This window comes from Meriones unguiculatus, chromosome 5 (genome assembly GCF_030254825.1).
Source record: "Meriones unguiculatus strain TT.TT164.6M chromosome 5, Bangor_MerUng_6.1, whole genome shotgun sequence".
NCBI classification, from domain to species: domain Eukaryota; kingdom Metazoa; phylum Chordata; class Mammalia; order Rodentia; family Muridae; genus Meriones; species Meriones unguiculatus.
Window position 1 is genome coordinate 44,113,217 of NC_083353.1, and position 18,435 is coordinate 44,131,651.

General features: G+C 43.4%; 1 pseudogene; it reads left to right on the forward strand.

Annotated features, from left to right (window-relative positions):
* The first annotated feature begins 4,430 nt into the window (after positions 1 to 4,430).
* The window catches only part of LOC132654123 (vomeronasal type-1 receptor 45-like), a 33,637-nt pseudogene continuing 19,632 nt past the window's right edge, over positions 4,431 to 18,435 (forward strand).

Sequence of the window (18,435 nt, forward strand, 5' to 3'; positions counted from 1 at the left end):
GTGACTGTCGCTTCATAGACAGTAGTGTTGGTAGTGTTTTTCTGTTTCTATTTTGTGGAATAGTTTGAAGAGAATTGGAGTTAACTCTTCTTTGAAGGTCTGGTAGAATTCTGCCCTGAAACCATCTGGTCCTGCGCTTTTTTTGGATGAGATAATCTTGATGACAACTTCTATTTCCTTGGGAGATATAGGACTATTTAGTTGATTTACCTACTCTTGATTCAGCTTTGTTAAGTGGAATCGATCAAGAAAATTTTCCATTTCATTTTGATTTTCAAATTTTGTGGCATATCCACTTTTGAAGTCTATTAAGTCCTAATGGCTGTTTGGATTTCCACTGTGTCTATAGCTTTTCATTTCTGATTTTGTTGATTTGGATGGTGTCTCTCTGCCTTTTAGTTAGCTTGGCTAAGGGTTTGTCTATCTTGTTGATTTTCTCAAAGAACCAGCTCTTGGTTCCATCGATTTTTTGAATTGTTTTATTTGTTTCTAATTGATTTATTTCTGCCCTGACTTTGATTATTTCCAGCCATCTAGTCCTTCTTGATGTGTCTGCTTCTTTTTCTAGGATTTGTAGGTGAGACATTAAGTTGCTTGAATGAGTTGTCTCAAATTTCATCTTGAAGGCTCTTAGTTCTATGAACTTTCCTCTTAGCACTGCTTTCATTGTGTCCCATAAGTTTGGATATGTTGTGCCTTCATTTTCATTGAAGTCTAGGAAGACATTAATTTCTTTCTTTATTTCTTCCCTTACCCAGCTCTCATTGAGTAGCAAGTTGCTCAGTTTCCATGTGTGTGTAGGATTTTTGCTATTTCTGTTGTTGTTGAGGTCCAGGTTTATTCCATGGTGATCAGATAAGATACAAAAATTATTTCCATCTTCTTGTATCTGTTGAGGCTTGCTTTGTGACCAACCATATGGTCTATTTTAGAGAAGGTTCTATGAAGTGCTGAGAAGAAGATAAATTCTTTTGTGTTTGGGTGTAAGGTTCTGTAAGTGTCTGTTTGGTCCATTTGATTCATGTCCTCTGTTAGAGACATTGTTTCTTTGTTTAATTTCTGTTTTGTTGATCTGTCCTTTGTTGAGAGTGTGGTGTTGAAGTCTCCCAATATTAATGTGTGGGGATCTTTGTGTGGTTTAAGTTTTATCAATGTATCTTTTGCAAATGTGGGTGCCCTTGTGTTAGGGGCATAGACGTTCAGGATTGTGATGTCTTCCTGGTGGAATTTTCCATTGATGAGTATGAAGTGTTCTTCCCCATCTCTTTTTATTAATGTTGGTTGAAAGCCTATTTTATCAGACATTTGAATGGCTACTCCTGCTTGCTTCTTGTGTCCATTTGCTTGGAAAGCATTCTTCCAGCACTTTACCCTCAGGTCTATCATTGTGACTTAGGTTTGTTTCTTGTATGCATCAGCTTCCTGGGTTTTGTTTACGTATCCATTTTGTTAGTCTGTGTCTTTTTATTGGAGAATTGAGTCCATTGATGTTGAGAGAGATTAATGACCAGTGGCTGTTAGATCTTTTTATTTTGATGGTGGCTGTGGTCATAGGTTTGTGTACTTGGTTGCTTTCTGTTTTACTGTAGTGAGGTTAATTATTTCCTGTGTTTTCTTGAAAATAGGTAGGTTTCTTGAGTTGTATTTTTTCTTGTAGTGTCTTCTGTAATGCTGGATTTGTGTGTAGGTATTGTTGAAATTTGTTTTTGTCATTGAATATCTTGTTTTCTCCATCTATGAGGACTGAGAGTTTTGCTGGGTATAGTAGCCTGGGCTGACATCTATGTTCTCTTAGGGTGTGCATGATATCTGTCCAGGCCCTTCTGCCTTCCATAGTTTCTGTTGAGAAGTCAGGTGTGATTCTAATGGGTTTGCCATTATATGTTACTTGGCCTTTTTCCCTTGCAGCTTTTAGTATTTTTTCTTAGTTCTGTATCCTTATTGTTTTGACTATTATGTGGTGGGAATATTTTCTTTTCTGGTCTAATTTATTGGGTGTTCTGTAGGGCTCTTGTATTCTTATTGGCCTCTCTTTTAAGTTGGGAAAACTTTCTTCAATGATTTTGTTGAAAATATTTTCTGGGCCTTGGAGCAGGAAATCTTCTTTTTCCTCTACAGCTATTATTCTTAGGCTTTGTCTTTTTATGCTGTCTTAAATTTCTTGGACTGTGTGTGTAAGGAATTTTTTAGATTTAACATTTTCTTTGACAGATATATTGATTTCTTCCATTGTATCTTCCCCACCTGAGATTCTTTCTTCCATCTCTTGTATTCTATTGTTTATGCTAACCTCTGTGGTTCCTGTTTTCTTCCCTAAGTTCTTTCTTTCCACAATTTCCTCCATTTGTGTTTTCTTTAATTTTTCCAATTCTATCTTCAAATCTTGAGCCATTTTGTTGATTTCCTTCACCTATCTGACTGTGTATTTTCCTGTTTTTCCTTCAATTCCTTCAGTTGTTTGTTTGAACGTTCCTCTGTTTCTTTTATTTCTTTCAGTGATTTAATTATTTCCTCTCTAAAGTCCACAAACTGTTTGGCTGCAAATTCCTGTATTTCTTACTCCTGGCCATAATCTGTTTCAGTTTATCTTCCTCCAGGTCTTTACACATTTTATTTATTTTTTCTTCTATTATCCTCTTCATGAGCATAGATGTTAGGTCATCTTCTTGAATTTCAATAAAACTGGGGTGTCCAGGGCTACTTGCTCCTGGATAACTGGGTTCTGGAGATGCTATATTGCTCTGTCTTAAGTTGGTTGAGCTTTTATGCTGGCCTCTACCCATTGGGCTATCTTAGCTGTTGGGTGTGAGAATCTGGTGGTTCCTGTAATCCTGTGGTTTACAGAATCCCCTTGGCAGGAAGATGGATTTTCCTGAAGGAAGCCTCCTCAGCATTTTGGGTATGGTCACTGTATGGCTAGTGTTTTTCGGGAGTTGCCATAGCTCACCTCAGATGTAGAGACCTGTGTATTAACTGTGGTTTTGTTAGCCGAGGGGGCTCTCCTCTCACCCTGAGAGGAGACAGCTGCCCTGCTTCTGCGTTTCCTGCTGTAAATTTAGTGAGCTGCTGCTGTAACCTGGGTGTCCTGTGGTTTGGTCAGTTATGTGAGGGATAACTGGTTGCCCCTTGGAGCAGTATCTGGGGGTTGATCTCGGAGATCCCAGGCTTCTATAGATCTGAGGTTGAGGCTGTTTGTCCCAGTATGCAAGTGGTAATCTGTGGCAGGTGAGTACAGCTCTCCTGGTAGCAGCAGGCTAGCTGGTGCACAGCAGGTCTGGGGGTTGGGCTGGTCTGTGGGACCTTTTCCAGGGATATACTGCGTGGCCTAAGTCTGACCCCATTTGCTTCGTTCCCTGTGAGGATTTTTCCCGACAGGGACTGCCAGTCCCTGTTGCCCTGTGTCACACAGCTCTGTCTGTGACACAGAGCTGGGTGGGCAGCCAGTCTCTGTGCTGGTGGCTGGGGCCCAGTTCAGTACTGGGGGCACACCCGCCATTCTGCAAGAACTTTTCCAGGGAGAGAGTGGGTGGCCCGCGGCCATCCCTGTTTCCTCCTTCCCCATGGGTTTTTCTCTAGACTGGGACTCTCAGTCTCTGATGTTATTGTACACCCATTCAGGCTGGGAAGGTGATCAGGACACGCTGGCATGTGGCTCTGGTCCGGCGACCTAGTGCTTGCGTGACCTGGGATCTCTGTAGGGTTCTGGCTGGGTGACCTGAGAGTGGACCCGAATGATTCACATATTATGGGGGTTTCCTCTTACCTGGGAAACACAATCACTGTTGTTTTAGGGCCCAGAGTTCAGTCTCTTGGTTGCTGTACAGAAAATATTGTCCTACTCCTCAGATGTAGTGTTCTTCTGGCACCGCCATCTTGTTCTTCCCAGTACACACTCTTAATCCATCTGGCTGGAATACAGACACACTCTTGGTATATACCTTTAATCCTAAGCAATGAAGCCTGTCAGGTCCTTGTGCTGATTCCTACTCATACCACACAGTGACACTAGAGAGCAGCATACAAGTGAGATCACCTGAGCACCTGAAAGGGAAGTGCAGATGGCAACTTCCAGAAAAGACTTAATCACCTCCTGTGATTTCCCTGACACTGCACTGTGGGGTAGTGTATCTCTTCTTCACCCATTCATTTACCCAACTCAGGGCTCCCAGCAGCTCTAGGTATTTCAGGAATATCCCCCCCAATATGTGTTTTCCTACAATCACACCCACCACCAAATACAAGTGGGAAACGACAGCCTATCAAGGGGATCTGACAACAAGAAGAGCCTTGAACAGGATTTTGTACATAAGGATTGCCCCATGAGGCAGCAGTGGATCTCACAACCTCACTTTGCAGAGGCACAGGCAGCCTTAATGTGGCAGCAGGAGACAGCACCTCAGCCTTCACAGCCAACTAAGGAAGTTAGAGCCATGTCCTTCAGGTTTGAGCAGGAGAATAGAGCGAATAACTTTGCTAAGACCATAGAGATAATCGATGTTGGAGCCCAGATTGAGACCCAGGGGGCGGGGTCCAGTGAGCCCAGGGGAGTTTGGGGGCATGGCTATTGCTGCCCTGGGATTGTGCCCTGGGACTGAGGTGGCCTTCTCTTCTGCTTCCTGCAGGTGGCGACAAAGCACCAAGCCAAGCATAGTCCTGAGGTGTTGATAGCTTGGTTTGCTTGAAGATGTAACACTCACTTGGTCATAGTGGGGGAGCAGGGAGGGAGGTGGGAAATGCCTCCCCCTGGACCCATACAGAAGTTGCAAATGGGAGACTAGCCTGGACTAGCACCAATCTACCAGCCTTAAGTCTGCAGTCAGTCTGATCTCAGGAGGGTCTGGATCTTAGGGTGGATCAGATTCTGTTTCCCTCTCAGAACTCTCAGCCTGGAAGTTAGTAGCTGTACAGGACACCCAGTAAGTTCATACACGCATGCGCACAATGTACACAGACATGTTATAGCTGGTGTCTGCTTAGGTTGTTTGACTGAGTTACCTTCTGCTCAGAACATCCAGGCAGAGTCCAGTAAGTACTATGAAGGAATGCTCTCCCCCATTTCCCAGCCTCCTTCAAGAATTCACAAGACCTGAGAACTGTAAAACTTGTCAAAAGCAGTGATTTTTAATAGCTCAAAGCCCAGTGCCACAGTGAAAGGGGGCCAGGCCTCCACTCTCCCCAGTTCTCTTGATCAGCCTAAGCTGATGAATTTTCTCCTTATTCCAGCATCCCACTGCAGGGAACCTGAGAGCCTGAGCTGAGGTGTGTTTTGGTGTGGGCAGAAGGGAGGAAGGGGGAACTGTGGCTACAGTGACCTTGCACACTCATTTGGGCTCCTGCTATGCTGACTCCAGTGCACAGACCACCTGTGGGATGCACAGAGGAAGTCTTTCCACCCCACCTCAAGGGGTCTAAGGAGAGAATATGTGAGGGCCACATGCCATCTTTGTGGTCATCCCTTGGTCAAGGTTGCCTTGCCTGGTTCATCCTCCATGGTTGCACATTCTACCTCTTCCTGCTTTGTTCTTTGGAAGCCAGTCACAATGCCTGCCCAACACCATAAATGGAAGGCCCAAGCTTTCAAGCTTCATGCCCCTGAGAGGAATCACCTATGCACAATAATTAAATTCTTCCTCAGGAAGATTTCCTCTTCTCCCTCACTTACTGTGTGCGGTCATTCTGTCTGTCCCTGTGGAGTGACATGTTCATTCTGTACTGCCAGTTCAGCCTGCTGTTGATGCTCACTCTCCAGCACTGGCTCTTCAGGGGTCTCTCATCCTCACTCTCCAGTCCTTGGTTGCCCCTGTGTTATCTGGGGCACTTCCTTCCTGGTAAAAGACAGCCAGGTTCCTATATATCTATCTTTTCAGTTCCCTGAATCAGAGAGTTCTGCAAAGAGTTAGGCTCCTTATACTGGCATTTAAATTTTCTTTGAGTGTGGTTAGTGTGGCATACTTACATATTTGTGTGGGTTAGTACATATGTATGTATGTACATGTGCAAGTCTGTGTATGTAGAGGCCAGAAATGAATGTTAACTGTCTTCCTCTGTCATCACCCACCTTATTTTTACATTTCATCCTCTGTGTGTGTGTGTGAGTGTGTGTAAGGACATATATGTGGAGGTAAGAGGTTAAGCTCAGATCTTACATTTCACTCTCTGTGGGACAGGATCTTTGCAGGGAACCATTTAGTTGGCCTGGCCTGGCTGCCTTGAGCGGCATAGGGGTTCTTAAGTTAGGGTTCGTGGCTCCTGGGACACTAAGCATCTTCAGTTCCTGAGAGACTGACACACTCCTGCAGGCACCTGAAGTGTTGGGCAGTTTTGTGTTTCTCTGATGCAGGATATTTGATCCTATTGTAAGAGTGCAAAATGTTTCTTGTTTGGTGTGGCTCAGCCCTCACACACCTTTAATCTAAGAGCTTTCTGTACACAGGATTAAGTAAAGTTAACCCCAGGTAAAGAGGTGGAGAAAAAAACCAGCTGACAGGAAGTTAACAGGAAAGAGGGGCTTGAGGTGAAGGGAATTTAAGACAGTGTGGAGAAGAAGGTGCTTCCTTCTGGGACGTGAGCTGAGTAGGAAGATCAGCTGAGCAGGAAGGTCTTTCTCTGCCTCTCTGAGCTAGCAAGCTTTCACCCCAGCATCTGGATCCTAATAGGTAATAATTGAACGCTTGGGATTTTGTTTTTAATAACAACATTTCTCTGTATGTTTCTTTAGTAGTCAAGGAAACATGGAAACTCGACAGGACAATTACTCTTAGACATAACCTTGTGTACCCTCCAGTGCTTGCAAACATCAATGTATCCTGGCAACGACCACTGTGTTGATCCTGGCAATGGCCATTATATCTGTTTTTGACAAAGGTATAAAAGGTCTGATTGTTCTCCATAAAATTGTCACAGCCTCAACCTTGCTGCGATCCCTCCTACGAGCCTGGTTTAATTCCTTGAAGCCATAGTAAGCAATCTTGATCTAATAAGCAATGAAAGTTTCTTTTGTTGTTCTCTGCTGTGTACTTCAGGTTAGTTGACCTGCAAGCTTCTAGGAATTCTCCTATCTCTGCTTCCATCTCAGCATAGGAGCACTGAGTACAGAAAGGTACCATCATGTCTGGCTGTATGTGGGTTCTCTGCACTCTAGCCAAGGTCCTCATGATTGCATGGCAAATGAACCTAATCAATCTGAATCTTATCAGTCTGGCTTGGGTATCTGGTCAATGAGCTCTAGGGTCTTACTTGTCTCTGCCCCCTCAGTGCTGGGGGCTACAAGAACTCACACACAGCATGGCTTTTATATAGCTGTTGAAGATTCAAATTCAGTCTTCATGCTTGTGCAGAAAGCACTGTTACCTCACCTCTACCCAGCCCAGACCCCCTCCACCCCTCCAGCCTTTCATTTGGTTTCAGAAGATTACTGTTTTTTCTTCTTGTTCTGAATGGTCATTCTACACCAATTAAGAATTATCCACTGTGCCATTCCTCAACCCCTGGCAAACACCATTGCATTTTTCTTTCTTGAAAAATTACAGTACAGTACTCTCAGTTCCACCCCTAGATGTACAGAAGCTTGTCATTCTGTGACTGACATGTCACGGGAAGTATGTATTCCTCTGTGGTGGACCTACACCTGCATGTGGCTTTCCTTCCTGTTCAAGCTGAATAATAGTCCATGATATATAAAGGCCACATGTGGTTGGTACATTCATCTGCTTATGGACAGAGAGTTATTTCCATCGTGGCTGTGGTTAAGTGCTGTTAATATAAACAAGCAAGCATCTGAGACTTTGAATCAATTACTTTTCCTTAACTATGAAAGAACTGTTGATAAATGATATCCGATTTTGTGATAATGCATCCATATTTAATTAGGTAAAATACAAAGTGTTGAGATGATTGGCTTATTAAAAAGTGCTATACAGTTTAGGTTATTGATAGGTGCACAGAGCACCCTAATCTGTGATGTGTAACAGGTCCCCTGCTGACACCAAGCAGAAATGCGCATGAAGACATTTGGCTCAAATATCTACAGGTGCTGTAACCCACATTTCAATGGAAGCAGTTTAACAAAGCAGGAGTCATTTACTCACTTATCTGGAGAAGCATGAGCACTAGGCTGGGATTCACCATCTGTCAGTGAGCATCTGTCAGTTGGCTCCTTAAGTGAACTTATCTTTTTCTCACTAGTTAAGCATGTGCTGTCCTCCCCACCAAGGATTGGAAGAAGCCAGCAATGCGTTTCTCAGTGCCAATGAACAGCAAGGGGCTGACGGTGGCAAAGCCATTGGAGACCATCATGTGGATAATGTGGTGGACTGGGTCACTATCCTGCATCAGTCTGGAGGCAAATATGATGCAGTCCATACAGTACATCAGCACAAAGAAGTTCATGAGCAGCAGGATCATACCGGTGGCCCTTTGCACTGGGGACGCTTTTGCAGAAAGGCTGGTGCTGTGAAGGCGCTGAGCCTGCTTCTTGTGTCTGCACAAGAGAGCCACCATGTACCCACTGGAGAGGGCCATGAGACCTAGAAAGAACACATCTCGAAATATCCTCAGTATGGAAAATAAGGGTCTGCTGCTATACCCAATAGGTAAAATAATGCAAGATTCTGTGACAAATATGAGACCATGTGAGGTGACATTGTACTCAGCAACATAGGAGAAGGAGAACTGAGCACCACAGGACATGTAGAAGGCCCACAGCACAGGAAGGGGGCACAGGCTCTGCTGTGGGGATTTAGGTTTGAACTTTGCCAGACAGGAGCTTCTGGGGCTGAGGATGATGGCCTGAAGGATGCTCAGCAGGCAGGTGACACAAAGAGAGAGGCCCCTCAAAAGCCTGTGCAAGTGGACAAGGGAGTTACACTTGATGTCATTCCACATATTCTGAGATGCAAGAATGTCAGCAGCTGTGAACCCCATGACTGTTAGCATCCCAAGGTGGATGAGGGCCAAGACACTGATGAGTGGGTCAATGATCCGGAGCCTGCGTTCAAGAAGGAACTCAAAAAGGTGGAAGAGGAAGAGGATAATGTTGAAGGAGATCCCAATGCCTAGCTCAGAGAAAAATGTATAATGTGTCAACAACTCCATAAAGGGTCTTGATTCTTATCATTGTATGAAACAAGGAACTAGAGTAAACATCTGAGAAGAAAGGCAAGAGAAATTATTCACCACAAACAGTAACAGCAACATTGGTACCAAACACTATTGCCTTTAGGAATATTGGTGGACCCAGCCCAATACACCCCACAGTACTCAAGTTTTCCTGAGGTCCAAACCCCCTCATCGTCAGTCATGGCTAAATTATGTACCTATAGGTGGGCTTCAAGTTTCCTGTAAATTAAAATGATCATGTATTATAGAAATGATTCCCTACCACTGCCTCATTTTGAGTTTTTTGGGGGCATTGCCTGGTTTTTGTTTTGTCATCTTGTCAGATATAGGAAAAGCTTCAGAAGTTTTGATTATTTCCTTATTCTGTTTCTGTTGCTGCACTAAAACACCATAATCAAAACTGGCTTAGAGGAGGACAGGGTTTATTTGGATTAACTCCCAGGTCATAGTCCACAACTCATGAGAGGTGAAGTCAGGAGCACAAAGCAGATAGTCAGGTCACAGCCACAGCAAGAGCAGAGAGAGGAGGCTGAAGCCAGGGCTTGGAGGTTAAGAGCTCTGGCTGGTCTTGCAGGGCCTTTGACTTCAGTTCCAGCATCTAAGTCAACTGGCTTACAACCACCTGTCACTCCAGCAACAGGGCATGGATGACCTCATCTGGCCTCTATGGCACCTGTGCTCACTCTCATACAATGCAAACAAATAAGTAAAAATAAAAGTAAATAAATCACGAGTTAATTTATATTAGAAATGTTGATGAAGAGGTTAGATAGAGTATTTCCTGTAAAATACGTGCTTGGCCTGGAGAGACGGCTCAGTGTTAAGCACACATTTAGAATACATGTTTACATGCCGAATTCTGCCCTCTGTGAGCACTGCACATGCAAACAGCACACTGATATACACACAGACATAACACACACACACTTCAAATAAGTAAATACAACACAATTTAAGATTCCTGTTTATGTTTTCATTCACATTTCCTAAACAGGAATAAAATGTTACTATAAATTTTTCCCATCATGTATGGGAAAGGAATTTCATCAGAAAGTTAAGGTGTGTAAGGTGCTTGCTTTCTGTAGCTTATTCTGTGTCCGTGTGCTTAAGGATCCATAATTTCCCAGAGAAATGAGATGTGTTTGGCACCCATGAACAAGTTATGCTATTTAAAGTTTCAGAACTGAGGTAGACAATTGTAAAAATCTCGACAAGTGGACTCCTCTTCCATTTTACTTGGCATAGATTTGTACTTAGATGAGGGGTACAGTATCTTAGTTCAGCACATCTGTGTGTCCTGCTCTGACCAAGTCAGGATAATTTCCACCTTTTCACATACTGTCATTTCTCTATGTTTGACACCTTCAGTTCTTTGGATTCCTTTGGATCATGCAAGCACTTGGTGTAGACAACAGCTATGCTGCAGTGCTCTAAGGCATGAGCACCATGACCTCACACAGCCTCTGCTCTGTACCTACCTTTCAGTCCTGTTCCACCGTCTCTTTCTGGCCTTGACTGACCATTCTTCTTGCTATTTTGTGTAATCAGCTTTGTCAGCTTCCATACTGACTGAGAACAGACAGTTTGCTCCCATCAAAAGCTCAGCAAAGATGTCAATCATAGACATTTATCTGTTCCAGTCTTTAATGGGTCACAGTTGATCACTAGGACCCAGCACAACCTTTGTGACATGCATGGATTTTAGTACATTTGTTTAATAAAAGGTAAAATAAATATTGATAATATATTGATTGCAATATTATACACTGGAAATATCATAAGATTAACTTCAGATCTGGCTCCCTGCTCCTTTACCTCATTTTAAACACACAAGATTTACAGACATAGCAATATAATCCTCATACCATCCCAAACTTTACTTACTTGTCAATCAAAGGTGCTGGGTGCTGTCATTTTCAGTGTGCTTTGGCTAACTGCCCTTACAGATATTAAGGGACAGGGTTGCCTGGGTGCTGTGGGCTTAGAATAATGATTATGATTTGTGAGTTTATTTTATAATTACTCTAAAACCACTGCAAAGTTTTTTCTACATGTAAAATTCACAGATACAACAAAGGGAAAACTAGCCCTTTTCTCTGGAGTACAGTCCAGACACACTCTGTTGGCATCCTAGGCACCAATTCACCTTCCTCAATGCAGCCCCAGGAAATGCTGCAGAAAAATATTCCATTAGTCATCTATTACAGACAACTAAACCAGCAATCACGTTTCTCAGGCAAACATGGCTCATGTAAACATCATGGCTCATTAAAAGAAAGACATATAATGACTTCTGAGCCAATACACCACTGTTTTCTTAAAAAAAAAAAGACTTTAAAATGTTTCATTTTTACTTCATGTGTAAGTGTAGCGTGCCTCCTGAATTGCTGAAGTGTCCCTTGCCTAGCCACTGTCCCCTGCACCAACAGTGCATTTTGCACATGGAAAAATCACACTCTTTCTGCCTCTGCTGCTCTGAAGAAAGGGAAGGAGATCACGGTCACAGAAAATGAATTTGTGAAATGTCACATCTGACTAACCTGCATCTGGGAATTTTGTGCACTGGGATGGAGGCATGGGGCTATGCAGGCAGATTAGAAAGCATGCCCAATATAGAGAAAGAAGCAGCAAGGAGAGATCTGCACTTTCATTGGTGAGAGCCAGCAGCGAAGTCTGGACCTCAGAGCGAAGTGGTGCTAAAAGTCCCATCACACAGGGATCAAAGAGCAGTCTCTTCAGTTTCACAGAGTGGCATCCCATGAGAAGCCCAGTCCTTCACCATCCTGTGAGACATAGAACCTCACATTGCCCCAAAGAAGGGAAACATTTCATAGACAGTGGACTTAATGCAGTTGTCAGGACAGAAGCAGAGAGCAGAAAGCCCTAACAGACTCTGCTCTAAGTTTGGTCACTTATGACCTTTCTGGTGGGCAGAATCCAGGGTAAAGTTTGAGGGCAGGATATCTGTCTTCTCCTCTGCAGCACGGGTTCAAACATATCTGTTTCTGAATGACAAGATGGTGCGTAGTGTGGTTGCCCCACACATACACCTCATGTCCAGACTCATGCCCACAAATACTTTGGTTTGCCATGATCCTGTTGCCTGACAGCAGCATGTCACACCATCACCACCTAACGTGAAGCAAAACTAGGCAAAAGGCCTGAGGGGTGTGGCTGCACTGTATGTGGTTGGGGTTGGACTGCAGTTAAATGGAGAACCTGTCCTTCCTATGGTGCTGTTCTGCTTGGAAAATTAGGGACACTGGGGAGACATGGCTGGCAACATAGGGAAGGCAAGACAGCCACCAGCCAGGTGTAGATGCTGCCTGCAGAGATACCGTGGAAGGACTGCAGTCTGGGATGCTATGAGCCAACATGTGGGAGGGTTCAATTAAGGACCGGCAGCTAGCTCCGAAGACAGCTAAGAAATGTCCACTGCATTTGTCCATGGATAGGATTGTGAGGTTCAGCTTAGGGTCACACATGTAGTTACAATAGTCATAATAACCACTATTAAAAATCTCTTTGTAGAAGTCAGTAGAAAGAAAATACTCTTTAAACATAGAGAAATAAGAGGACTTAGGGGACTGCCCTATATACTCCAGCTGTTGACACTGGTTCCTGCACAGGGCCGCAGCCCAACCTGCCTCCCCCACCACCCAGTGACTCCTCCTGAGCAGCTGTGACCTCCCTCCCAGTGTTCTCATTCTCTCAAGGACAAGGGAAGTTGCACAGTTCCTTTCCATCTCTTCACATAGGTTCTTCAAAAGATGAGGTTTGGGAAAACCAAGTAGAGGCAACAGGACAGGGTGGGGCTCAGTTGTCCAAAAGTTTCCTGGAAGTAAGAGATAGTTGGGCATTTCTATTATGAAAAAGGAATGTGTATACAATGGCTGGAACACAGAAAAGATTAACGGACACAGGTATCATCTCCATTAGGACCATCTTCACTGTGCAGTTGACAGTCATTGTCCTGGCTATCTCATCATCACAGCCACTCCATTGACCATTCCAACAAGCAGAGCAAGGTGAAGGAATGACATAAAATTAAACATTGAATGCAAATGCTCCTAAGAAAATTCTAGTAGGTAAAAGTCAATGAGGAGCTGACTGTTAGATAAGGTTTGAACATACAGCCCATTTCCTTTCCTAAGGCTTTTAGTGCCTCTAAGTAGTCAGACTACAGAAGCCAGTGTATCAACAATGATCCTTTTATAGTACATAAACAACAGAAGTATAATTAAGTGTATTTGTTTACATTCGAAATTAAAACCTCACCTCCTCAGAAGATGCACAGAAATGAGCAATTCTGAAAACCTTTAGAATTATACCAAACAACTTACAGACGATAATGTGAAATTGGTAATTTACTTTAGAAAAGTAAATAGAAGTTAAAATTAACTGATATCCTATAACAGTGAAATAATTTTAGGACCTTAAGCAATTGAACATCCTGGGAAGAAAATGTTTCAGAGCTCAGGTCTCCTCCACAGATGTGAAAACCTCCCTGCCTCCCAGTACTCCTCCTCCCACAGCCTTCCTGGGTCCAGGCCACCTCCTGACTATGCCCTTGGGTGCAGAGCACTTACCCAGACGGACTCTATGCAGGGGAGATCCTGCGCAGCTTCGGTGAGGGGTTTTTAATGCACCTCTGCAGCCTGTAGTTGTAGCTGCTGTCACTGACAAGTTCCTGCTGGAGAGCATGGAGATCTGGCCTCCCAGGGGACCATCTTCTCTGGGGAGAGCAGAGCACAAACTTTTCTCTGAGCTTCCTTGCCACATCTGTGTGATGGATCAGGTCACAATGTCGTCAAACTACGCTTGCTAATTTCCCCTCAGACCAAATGAGTCCAAACTAGTCTTCTACTCGCAATTCCTGTGTGGATATTGAGACTCATGGTTCCTTCCTTGAACTTTAGTCTTTCTGATTACACCTCTACAGCAAGTGATGGGTTACTTCTTCCTGTGTCCTTCTGCACACACACACCTATTTCCAGCTTCATGTTTCTAGATTTCTAGCTTTCTGTTTCCTGTTCTTAGCAAATGTTAAAAATAAATTTAAAGAAAGACCAAAAGCAAATGTTAAAAATGAATTCAAAATGAATAAAGTATAATTAATAAAAAATAAAAAAATAGAAAAAAATGAATTAAAGAAAAGAGAGAGAGACCACAAGTAAAGAAAGGCTTGGAGTTTGGAGCTGTGCAGTAATAGGCAGCTTGAACACAAACGTGCCTGAGGCTGAGGCCATCCCTGAGCTGGATTCTTCTCTCTGAGGCGCTTGAATGGCCAGCTTCCTCCTCACTGGTGGAGGCAGGAAGTCTTAGCATCTGCTGTGACAAAATGGCATGCAAGTTTGCTTTCATCCCCTAGGTTCTTTATACACAGTCTATAAAGCTCCTGAAAAATGCCACTCAGGATCCACAGTCAGAAGAGAGGTCTAGCAGCATCCAGTTTGGCCTACTTCTGTTTCTGGGTCTCAGACTTAGAAGATATTATAGACTCTATAATAATAGTTCTCAGTATGTCAAAGAAGTACCAAAAAATGGACAATTAGCTATTTCCAGAGAGTCCTGAACACTTAAGGAAGTAAGCAGATATAAAAAAAACCAAACCAAACAAAAAAAAAAAAACCAGAAAAACAGGAAAATGAAGCCTGGGCTGAGGCTGTAGAACAGTGGAAAAATAACTGTGGGCCAAGTGCTAGGCTCTGGGCTATGCCCCAGTACCACATAATAAGTAAGTAAGTAAGTAAGTAAATAAGCACGTAAGCCATATAGGCTCTAAAAAATCCCAAAGACTATAACATCTATTGTCTAAGATTCCACACAAGGCACCCAGTGGGAGTGGAACCCTCAGAGGAAAGGAACGGCACCCATTATCAGATACCCAGCTCATGCCAAGGGGGAAGTCCAAATGCTGCCACAGTGGCTCCATGAACATGTTAATGTGCATACAACAGAGCTCAGCTGGGTGGGAAAAGCCCACACCTCTTCCCCGAGTGTGCTGGCTTATGTCCTACTCTCTGGAACAGGCCATTTGCCATCCAGTTGCAAGTGGTTCCTGAAAGACTTTTGGGGCTGGTGTGGCAGAGGAGGTGGCCTTATCTTCCTTCTTTATGAAGACATAGTTCTCTGGAGGAGAGGGAGAGAGATACCAGCACACATTCCAGGCCAACCTCGAACCTGCTGTGTGACCCTGGGGAGCTGAGTCCACCTTCCTGAATGTTCATTTCTCTGAGATCTTAAAAATAGATGCTTATTTTTGAGTGTTTTGCAGGTGTGTATGTAAGTGCACTGCGTGCTTGATCCTTTTGAACTGGAGATACAGACTTTTTGAGAGCCTCAGGTGGGTGCTGGGAACCAAACTGGGGTCTCCCCCAAAGAACAACCAATACTCTTAACTGCTGAGATTCACCTCCAACCCTTGTTATAAAAAATCTTTTATTGTTAAATATTCAATGTGCATTGTCTTTTGTGTTCATATAAATCCTAGAATGTATTTCCTACTTCTGTGAAGAGTGACTTTGTAATTTTGATGGAAATTGCATTCAACTGTGGACTGCTTTTGATGGTACAGTCATTTACACAATATTAACCCTATCTGTTCAGGAGCATGAAGGAGGGTACTTGCTTTATTCTAGCCTTTTCTTTATTCAGTGTTTAAACATTTTTTCATTGAGTAAGTTTCAACTCCTTGTTAGGGTTTACTCTGAAGATGGTTACTATTTAATTTTTTTCATTTACTTGAGGTTCCTTTGAATGGGACTGTTTCTTTCTCAACAGGTTTGTTATCACTACACAGAAAATGTACACACACACACACACACACACACACACACACACACACTTGTGTATCCTGCTACTTTGTGGAGCTTTGTGTCACCAAAAAGGTCCTTTAGGGTCTTATGGACATTGGACATGTTAGCTGCAAATAGCTTGACTTCCCCATTTGTATTTCCGTTATCTCATTGTTATGTCTTATGCCTATAGCAGAGACTTGAAAAAATTGTATTAGGTAAGAGTGGAGAAGGTGGCACCCTTTTCTTGCTCTTGATTTTTAGTGGAAATGCTTGAGTTTCCCCAGTTTGAGATAACATTGATTATAAAGTTGTCAAATAGTGACATTATTAAATGGAAGTATGCTCATCTTTCTCTGTCTCTAACAAAAAGTTGTTAGACTTTCACCAAGGCCTTTTCTGCACCTATTGACATGATCCCATGGCTTCTCTTTTCGAGATCTCTTTCTTTTGGGGGCCTCTATCTCTGTCCATTAACTAAAATGTCCTGGAAAGTAGGTCTCAGACATTGTCATCTCATAGAACTAGGATATAGCCACTAGTCCAGGGCGCTTGTTAATGGCCAGAGTTCCAGAGTAAGTCAGGATGGATGTTAAGCCTCGAACTGATCCCCACTGATGGAACTGAGAAGATTGCTGGCCTCACAGAGCCTTTGTTACTGGTTTGTCAAACTGGGAGGGAAGTGCTTACTTCTCAGGGTGTTGGGGAATTGAGCAAGTAGTAGACGGTAGGTGTTTAATACTTCCTAAGTGCTTCCTAAGAAAGCCAGAGTAGACTTCTTGTATTCTCACCAGAGGACAGCCTGCAGGAAAGCTCTTTTGCCTGGCCCATGGTGGACACCTCAGACAGATGTCTGTCAGTGAGTGTGGATGTTGTCACCGTAGACAAAGGTGGAAGGAGCCAACACCAGCTGTTCCTGCTCTCTGCTTTTGACTCAGGATAAAACTTACACGTTCCATCATTCTCTACAAGAAAAAGATAGCTCTTGTCCTTGAGAGCTCTGTGGAAGCCAACATTTGGTTTACACAACTCCCCTTGCCCTTCTCTTGCAGAGCTGAATCAAGTAAGATTTTGAAATGGGGACAGGATTCTGGCCCATGGTGACCTGGTGAGTACCATAGCAGACCACACTGCCCAACTGAGGGATTATTCCTCCAGGGCCAAGAAAATCTCTCAGTTTTAGTTCCTCCCCCTAACCTTCTTCCAGACCCCAACTAAAGATCACCAGGATTTGACTTTCCTCACTGCCCTCTTTTCTTGTTTTTTTTTGTGCTTAAGCTGTGGAAAAGAATCTAAACCCAGAAGACCAGCTACTTGTTTCACTAATTCCTTCCTTAGAGCTCGAAGCCTTGTTGGATAAAGGCAACACAGACTGCTGAGCCCTCTTCTGAGCCCAGTCTAGGCTCTGGCCTCCTCAGAAGGCTCCTTGGCAGAAAGTTTGTTCCACAATTATCAGTGTTGAAGTTCAAGATCCCTGGACATCCCTGCCTCTCCTGTGCTTTGTCTCTAGATCCACAAATGCTGTTCAAAATGACAACAGTAAGAGAAGGGACAAGACAGAGCTTGGCATTGTTGACACAGCCTAGGAGCCCTGAATTTGTCATGGTGCAGAAATCAGCATTTGAATTACACAATGAACTTATACATACAGGACGTCAGTCCAGAAACCCAGGGCAGAAATCTTGAGGCAAGGACTGAAGCATAGGCTATAAAAGAACACTATCTGCTCACTTCCCTTGCTCCTGCTTGCTTGCTCTCCATACCACCTGCCCAAGGATGGCACCATCCACACTGAGTGGAACCTACCACATCAATCATGAATTAAGAAAATATCCTGCAGATTTGCCCACAAGACAGTCTGATGGAGGATTGAGGAGGTTCTTTCTTCCCAGATGACCCTAGCTTGTGTCACCTTGATAAAAATTCAGTAGCAGAACAGTGCAGCCCACTTCCATATACTATGTGAGAGGACCTTGCAGCATGCTTTGAAGGGACCAAAGAATATCTCCTAGTTAGCTTCAGTAGTCAACTTGATACAGTGACCTGAGGGAGTCTAAATAAGAGAAGTTGTTGTTTTAAAAACAAAACAAAATCCCGATTGTTTGAGTTTGCCAATAAAGACTCAGTAGCCAGATGCTGGGGTTAAAACCTGCTAGCTCAGAGAAGCAGCTCACATTACTTCAACAATGTCCCAGAAGGATAAAGCCCTTTGTTCTCAGTTCACATTCCAGAGGAAAAAGCTCTTCCTATTCAGCCTATGTCCTAGATGGAAAAAGCCCTTCTTACTCAAATCATGTCCTAAAAGAAAAAACATCCTCCTTCTCCATATTGTCTTAAATACCTTCCTTCTCAATGTCCCTCCTATCAGTTTAATCCCTGTCAGCTGGTTGCTAACTTTGCTACTTGACTTAGGGTTAACTTGATTTAATCCTGTTTACAGAAAGCTCTTGGATTAAAGCTGTGTTCTAGTGTTGAGCCACACCACAAGAACTTGTTTATAATACACGGAAAGCTCTAGGCT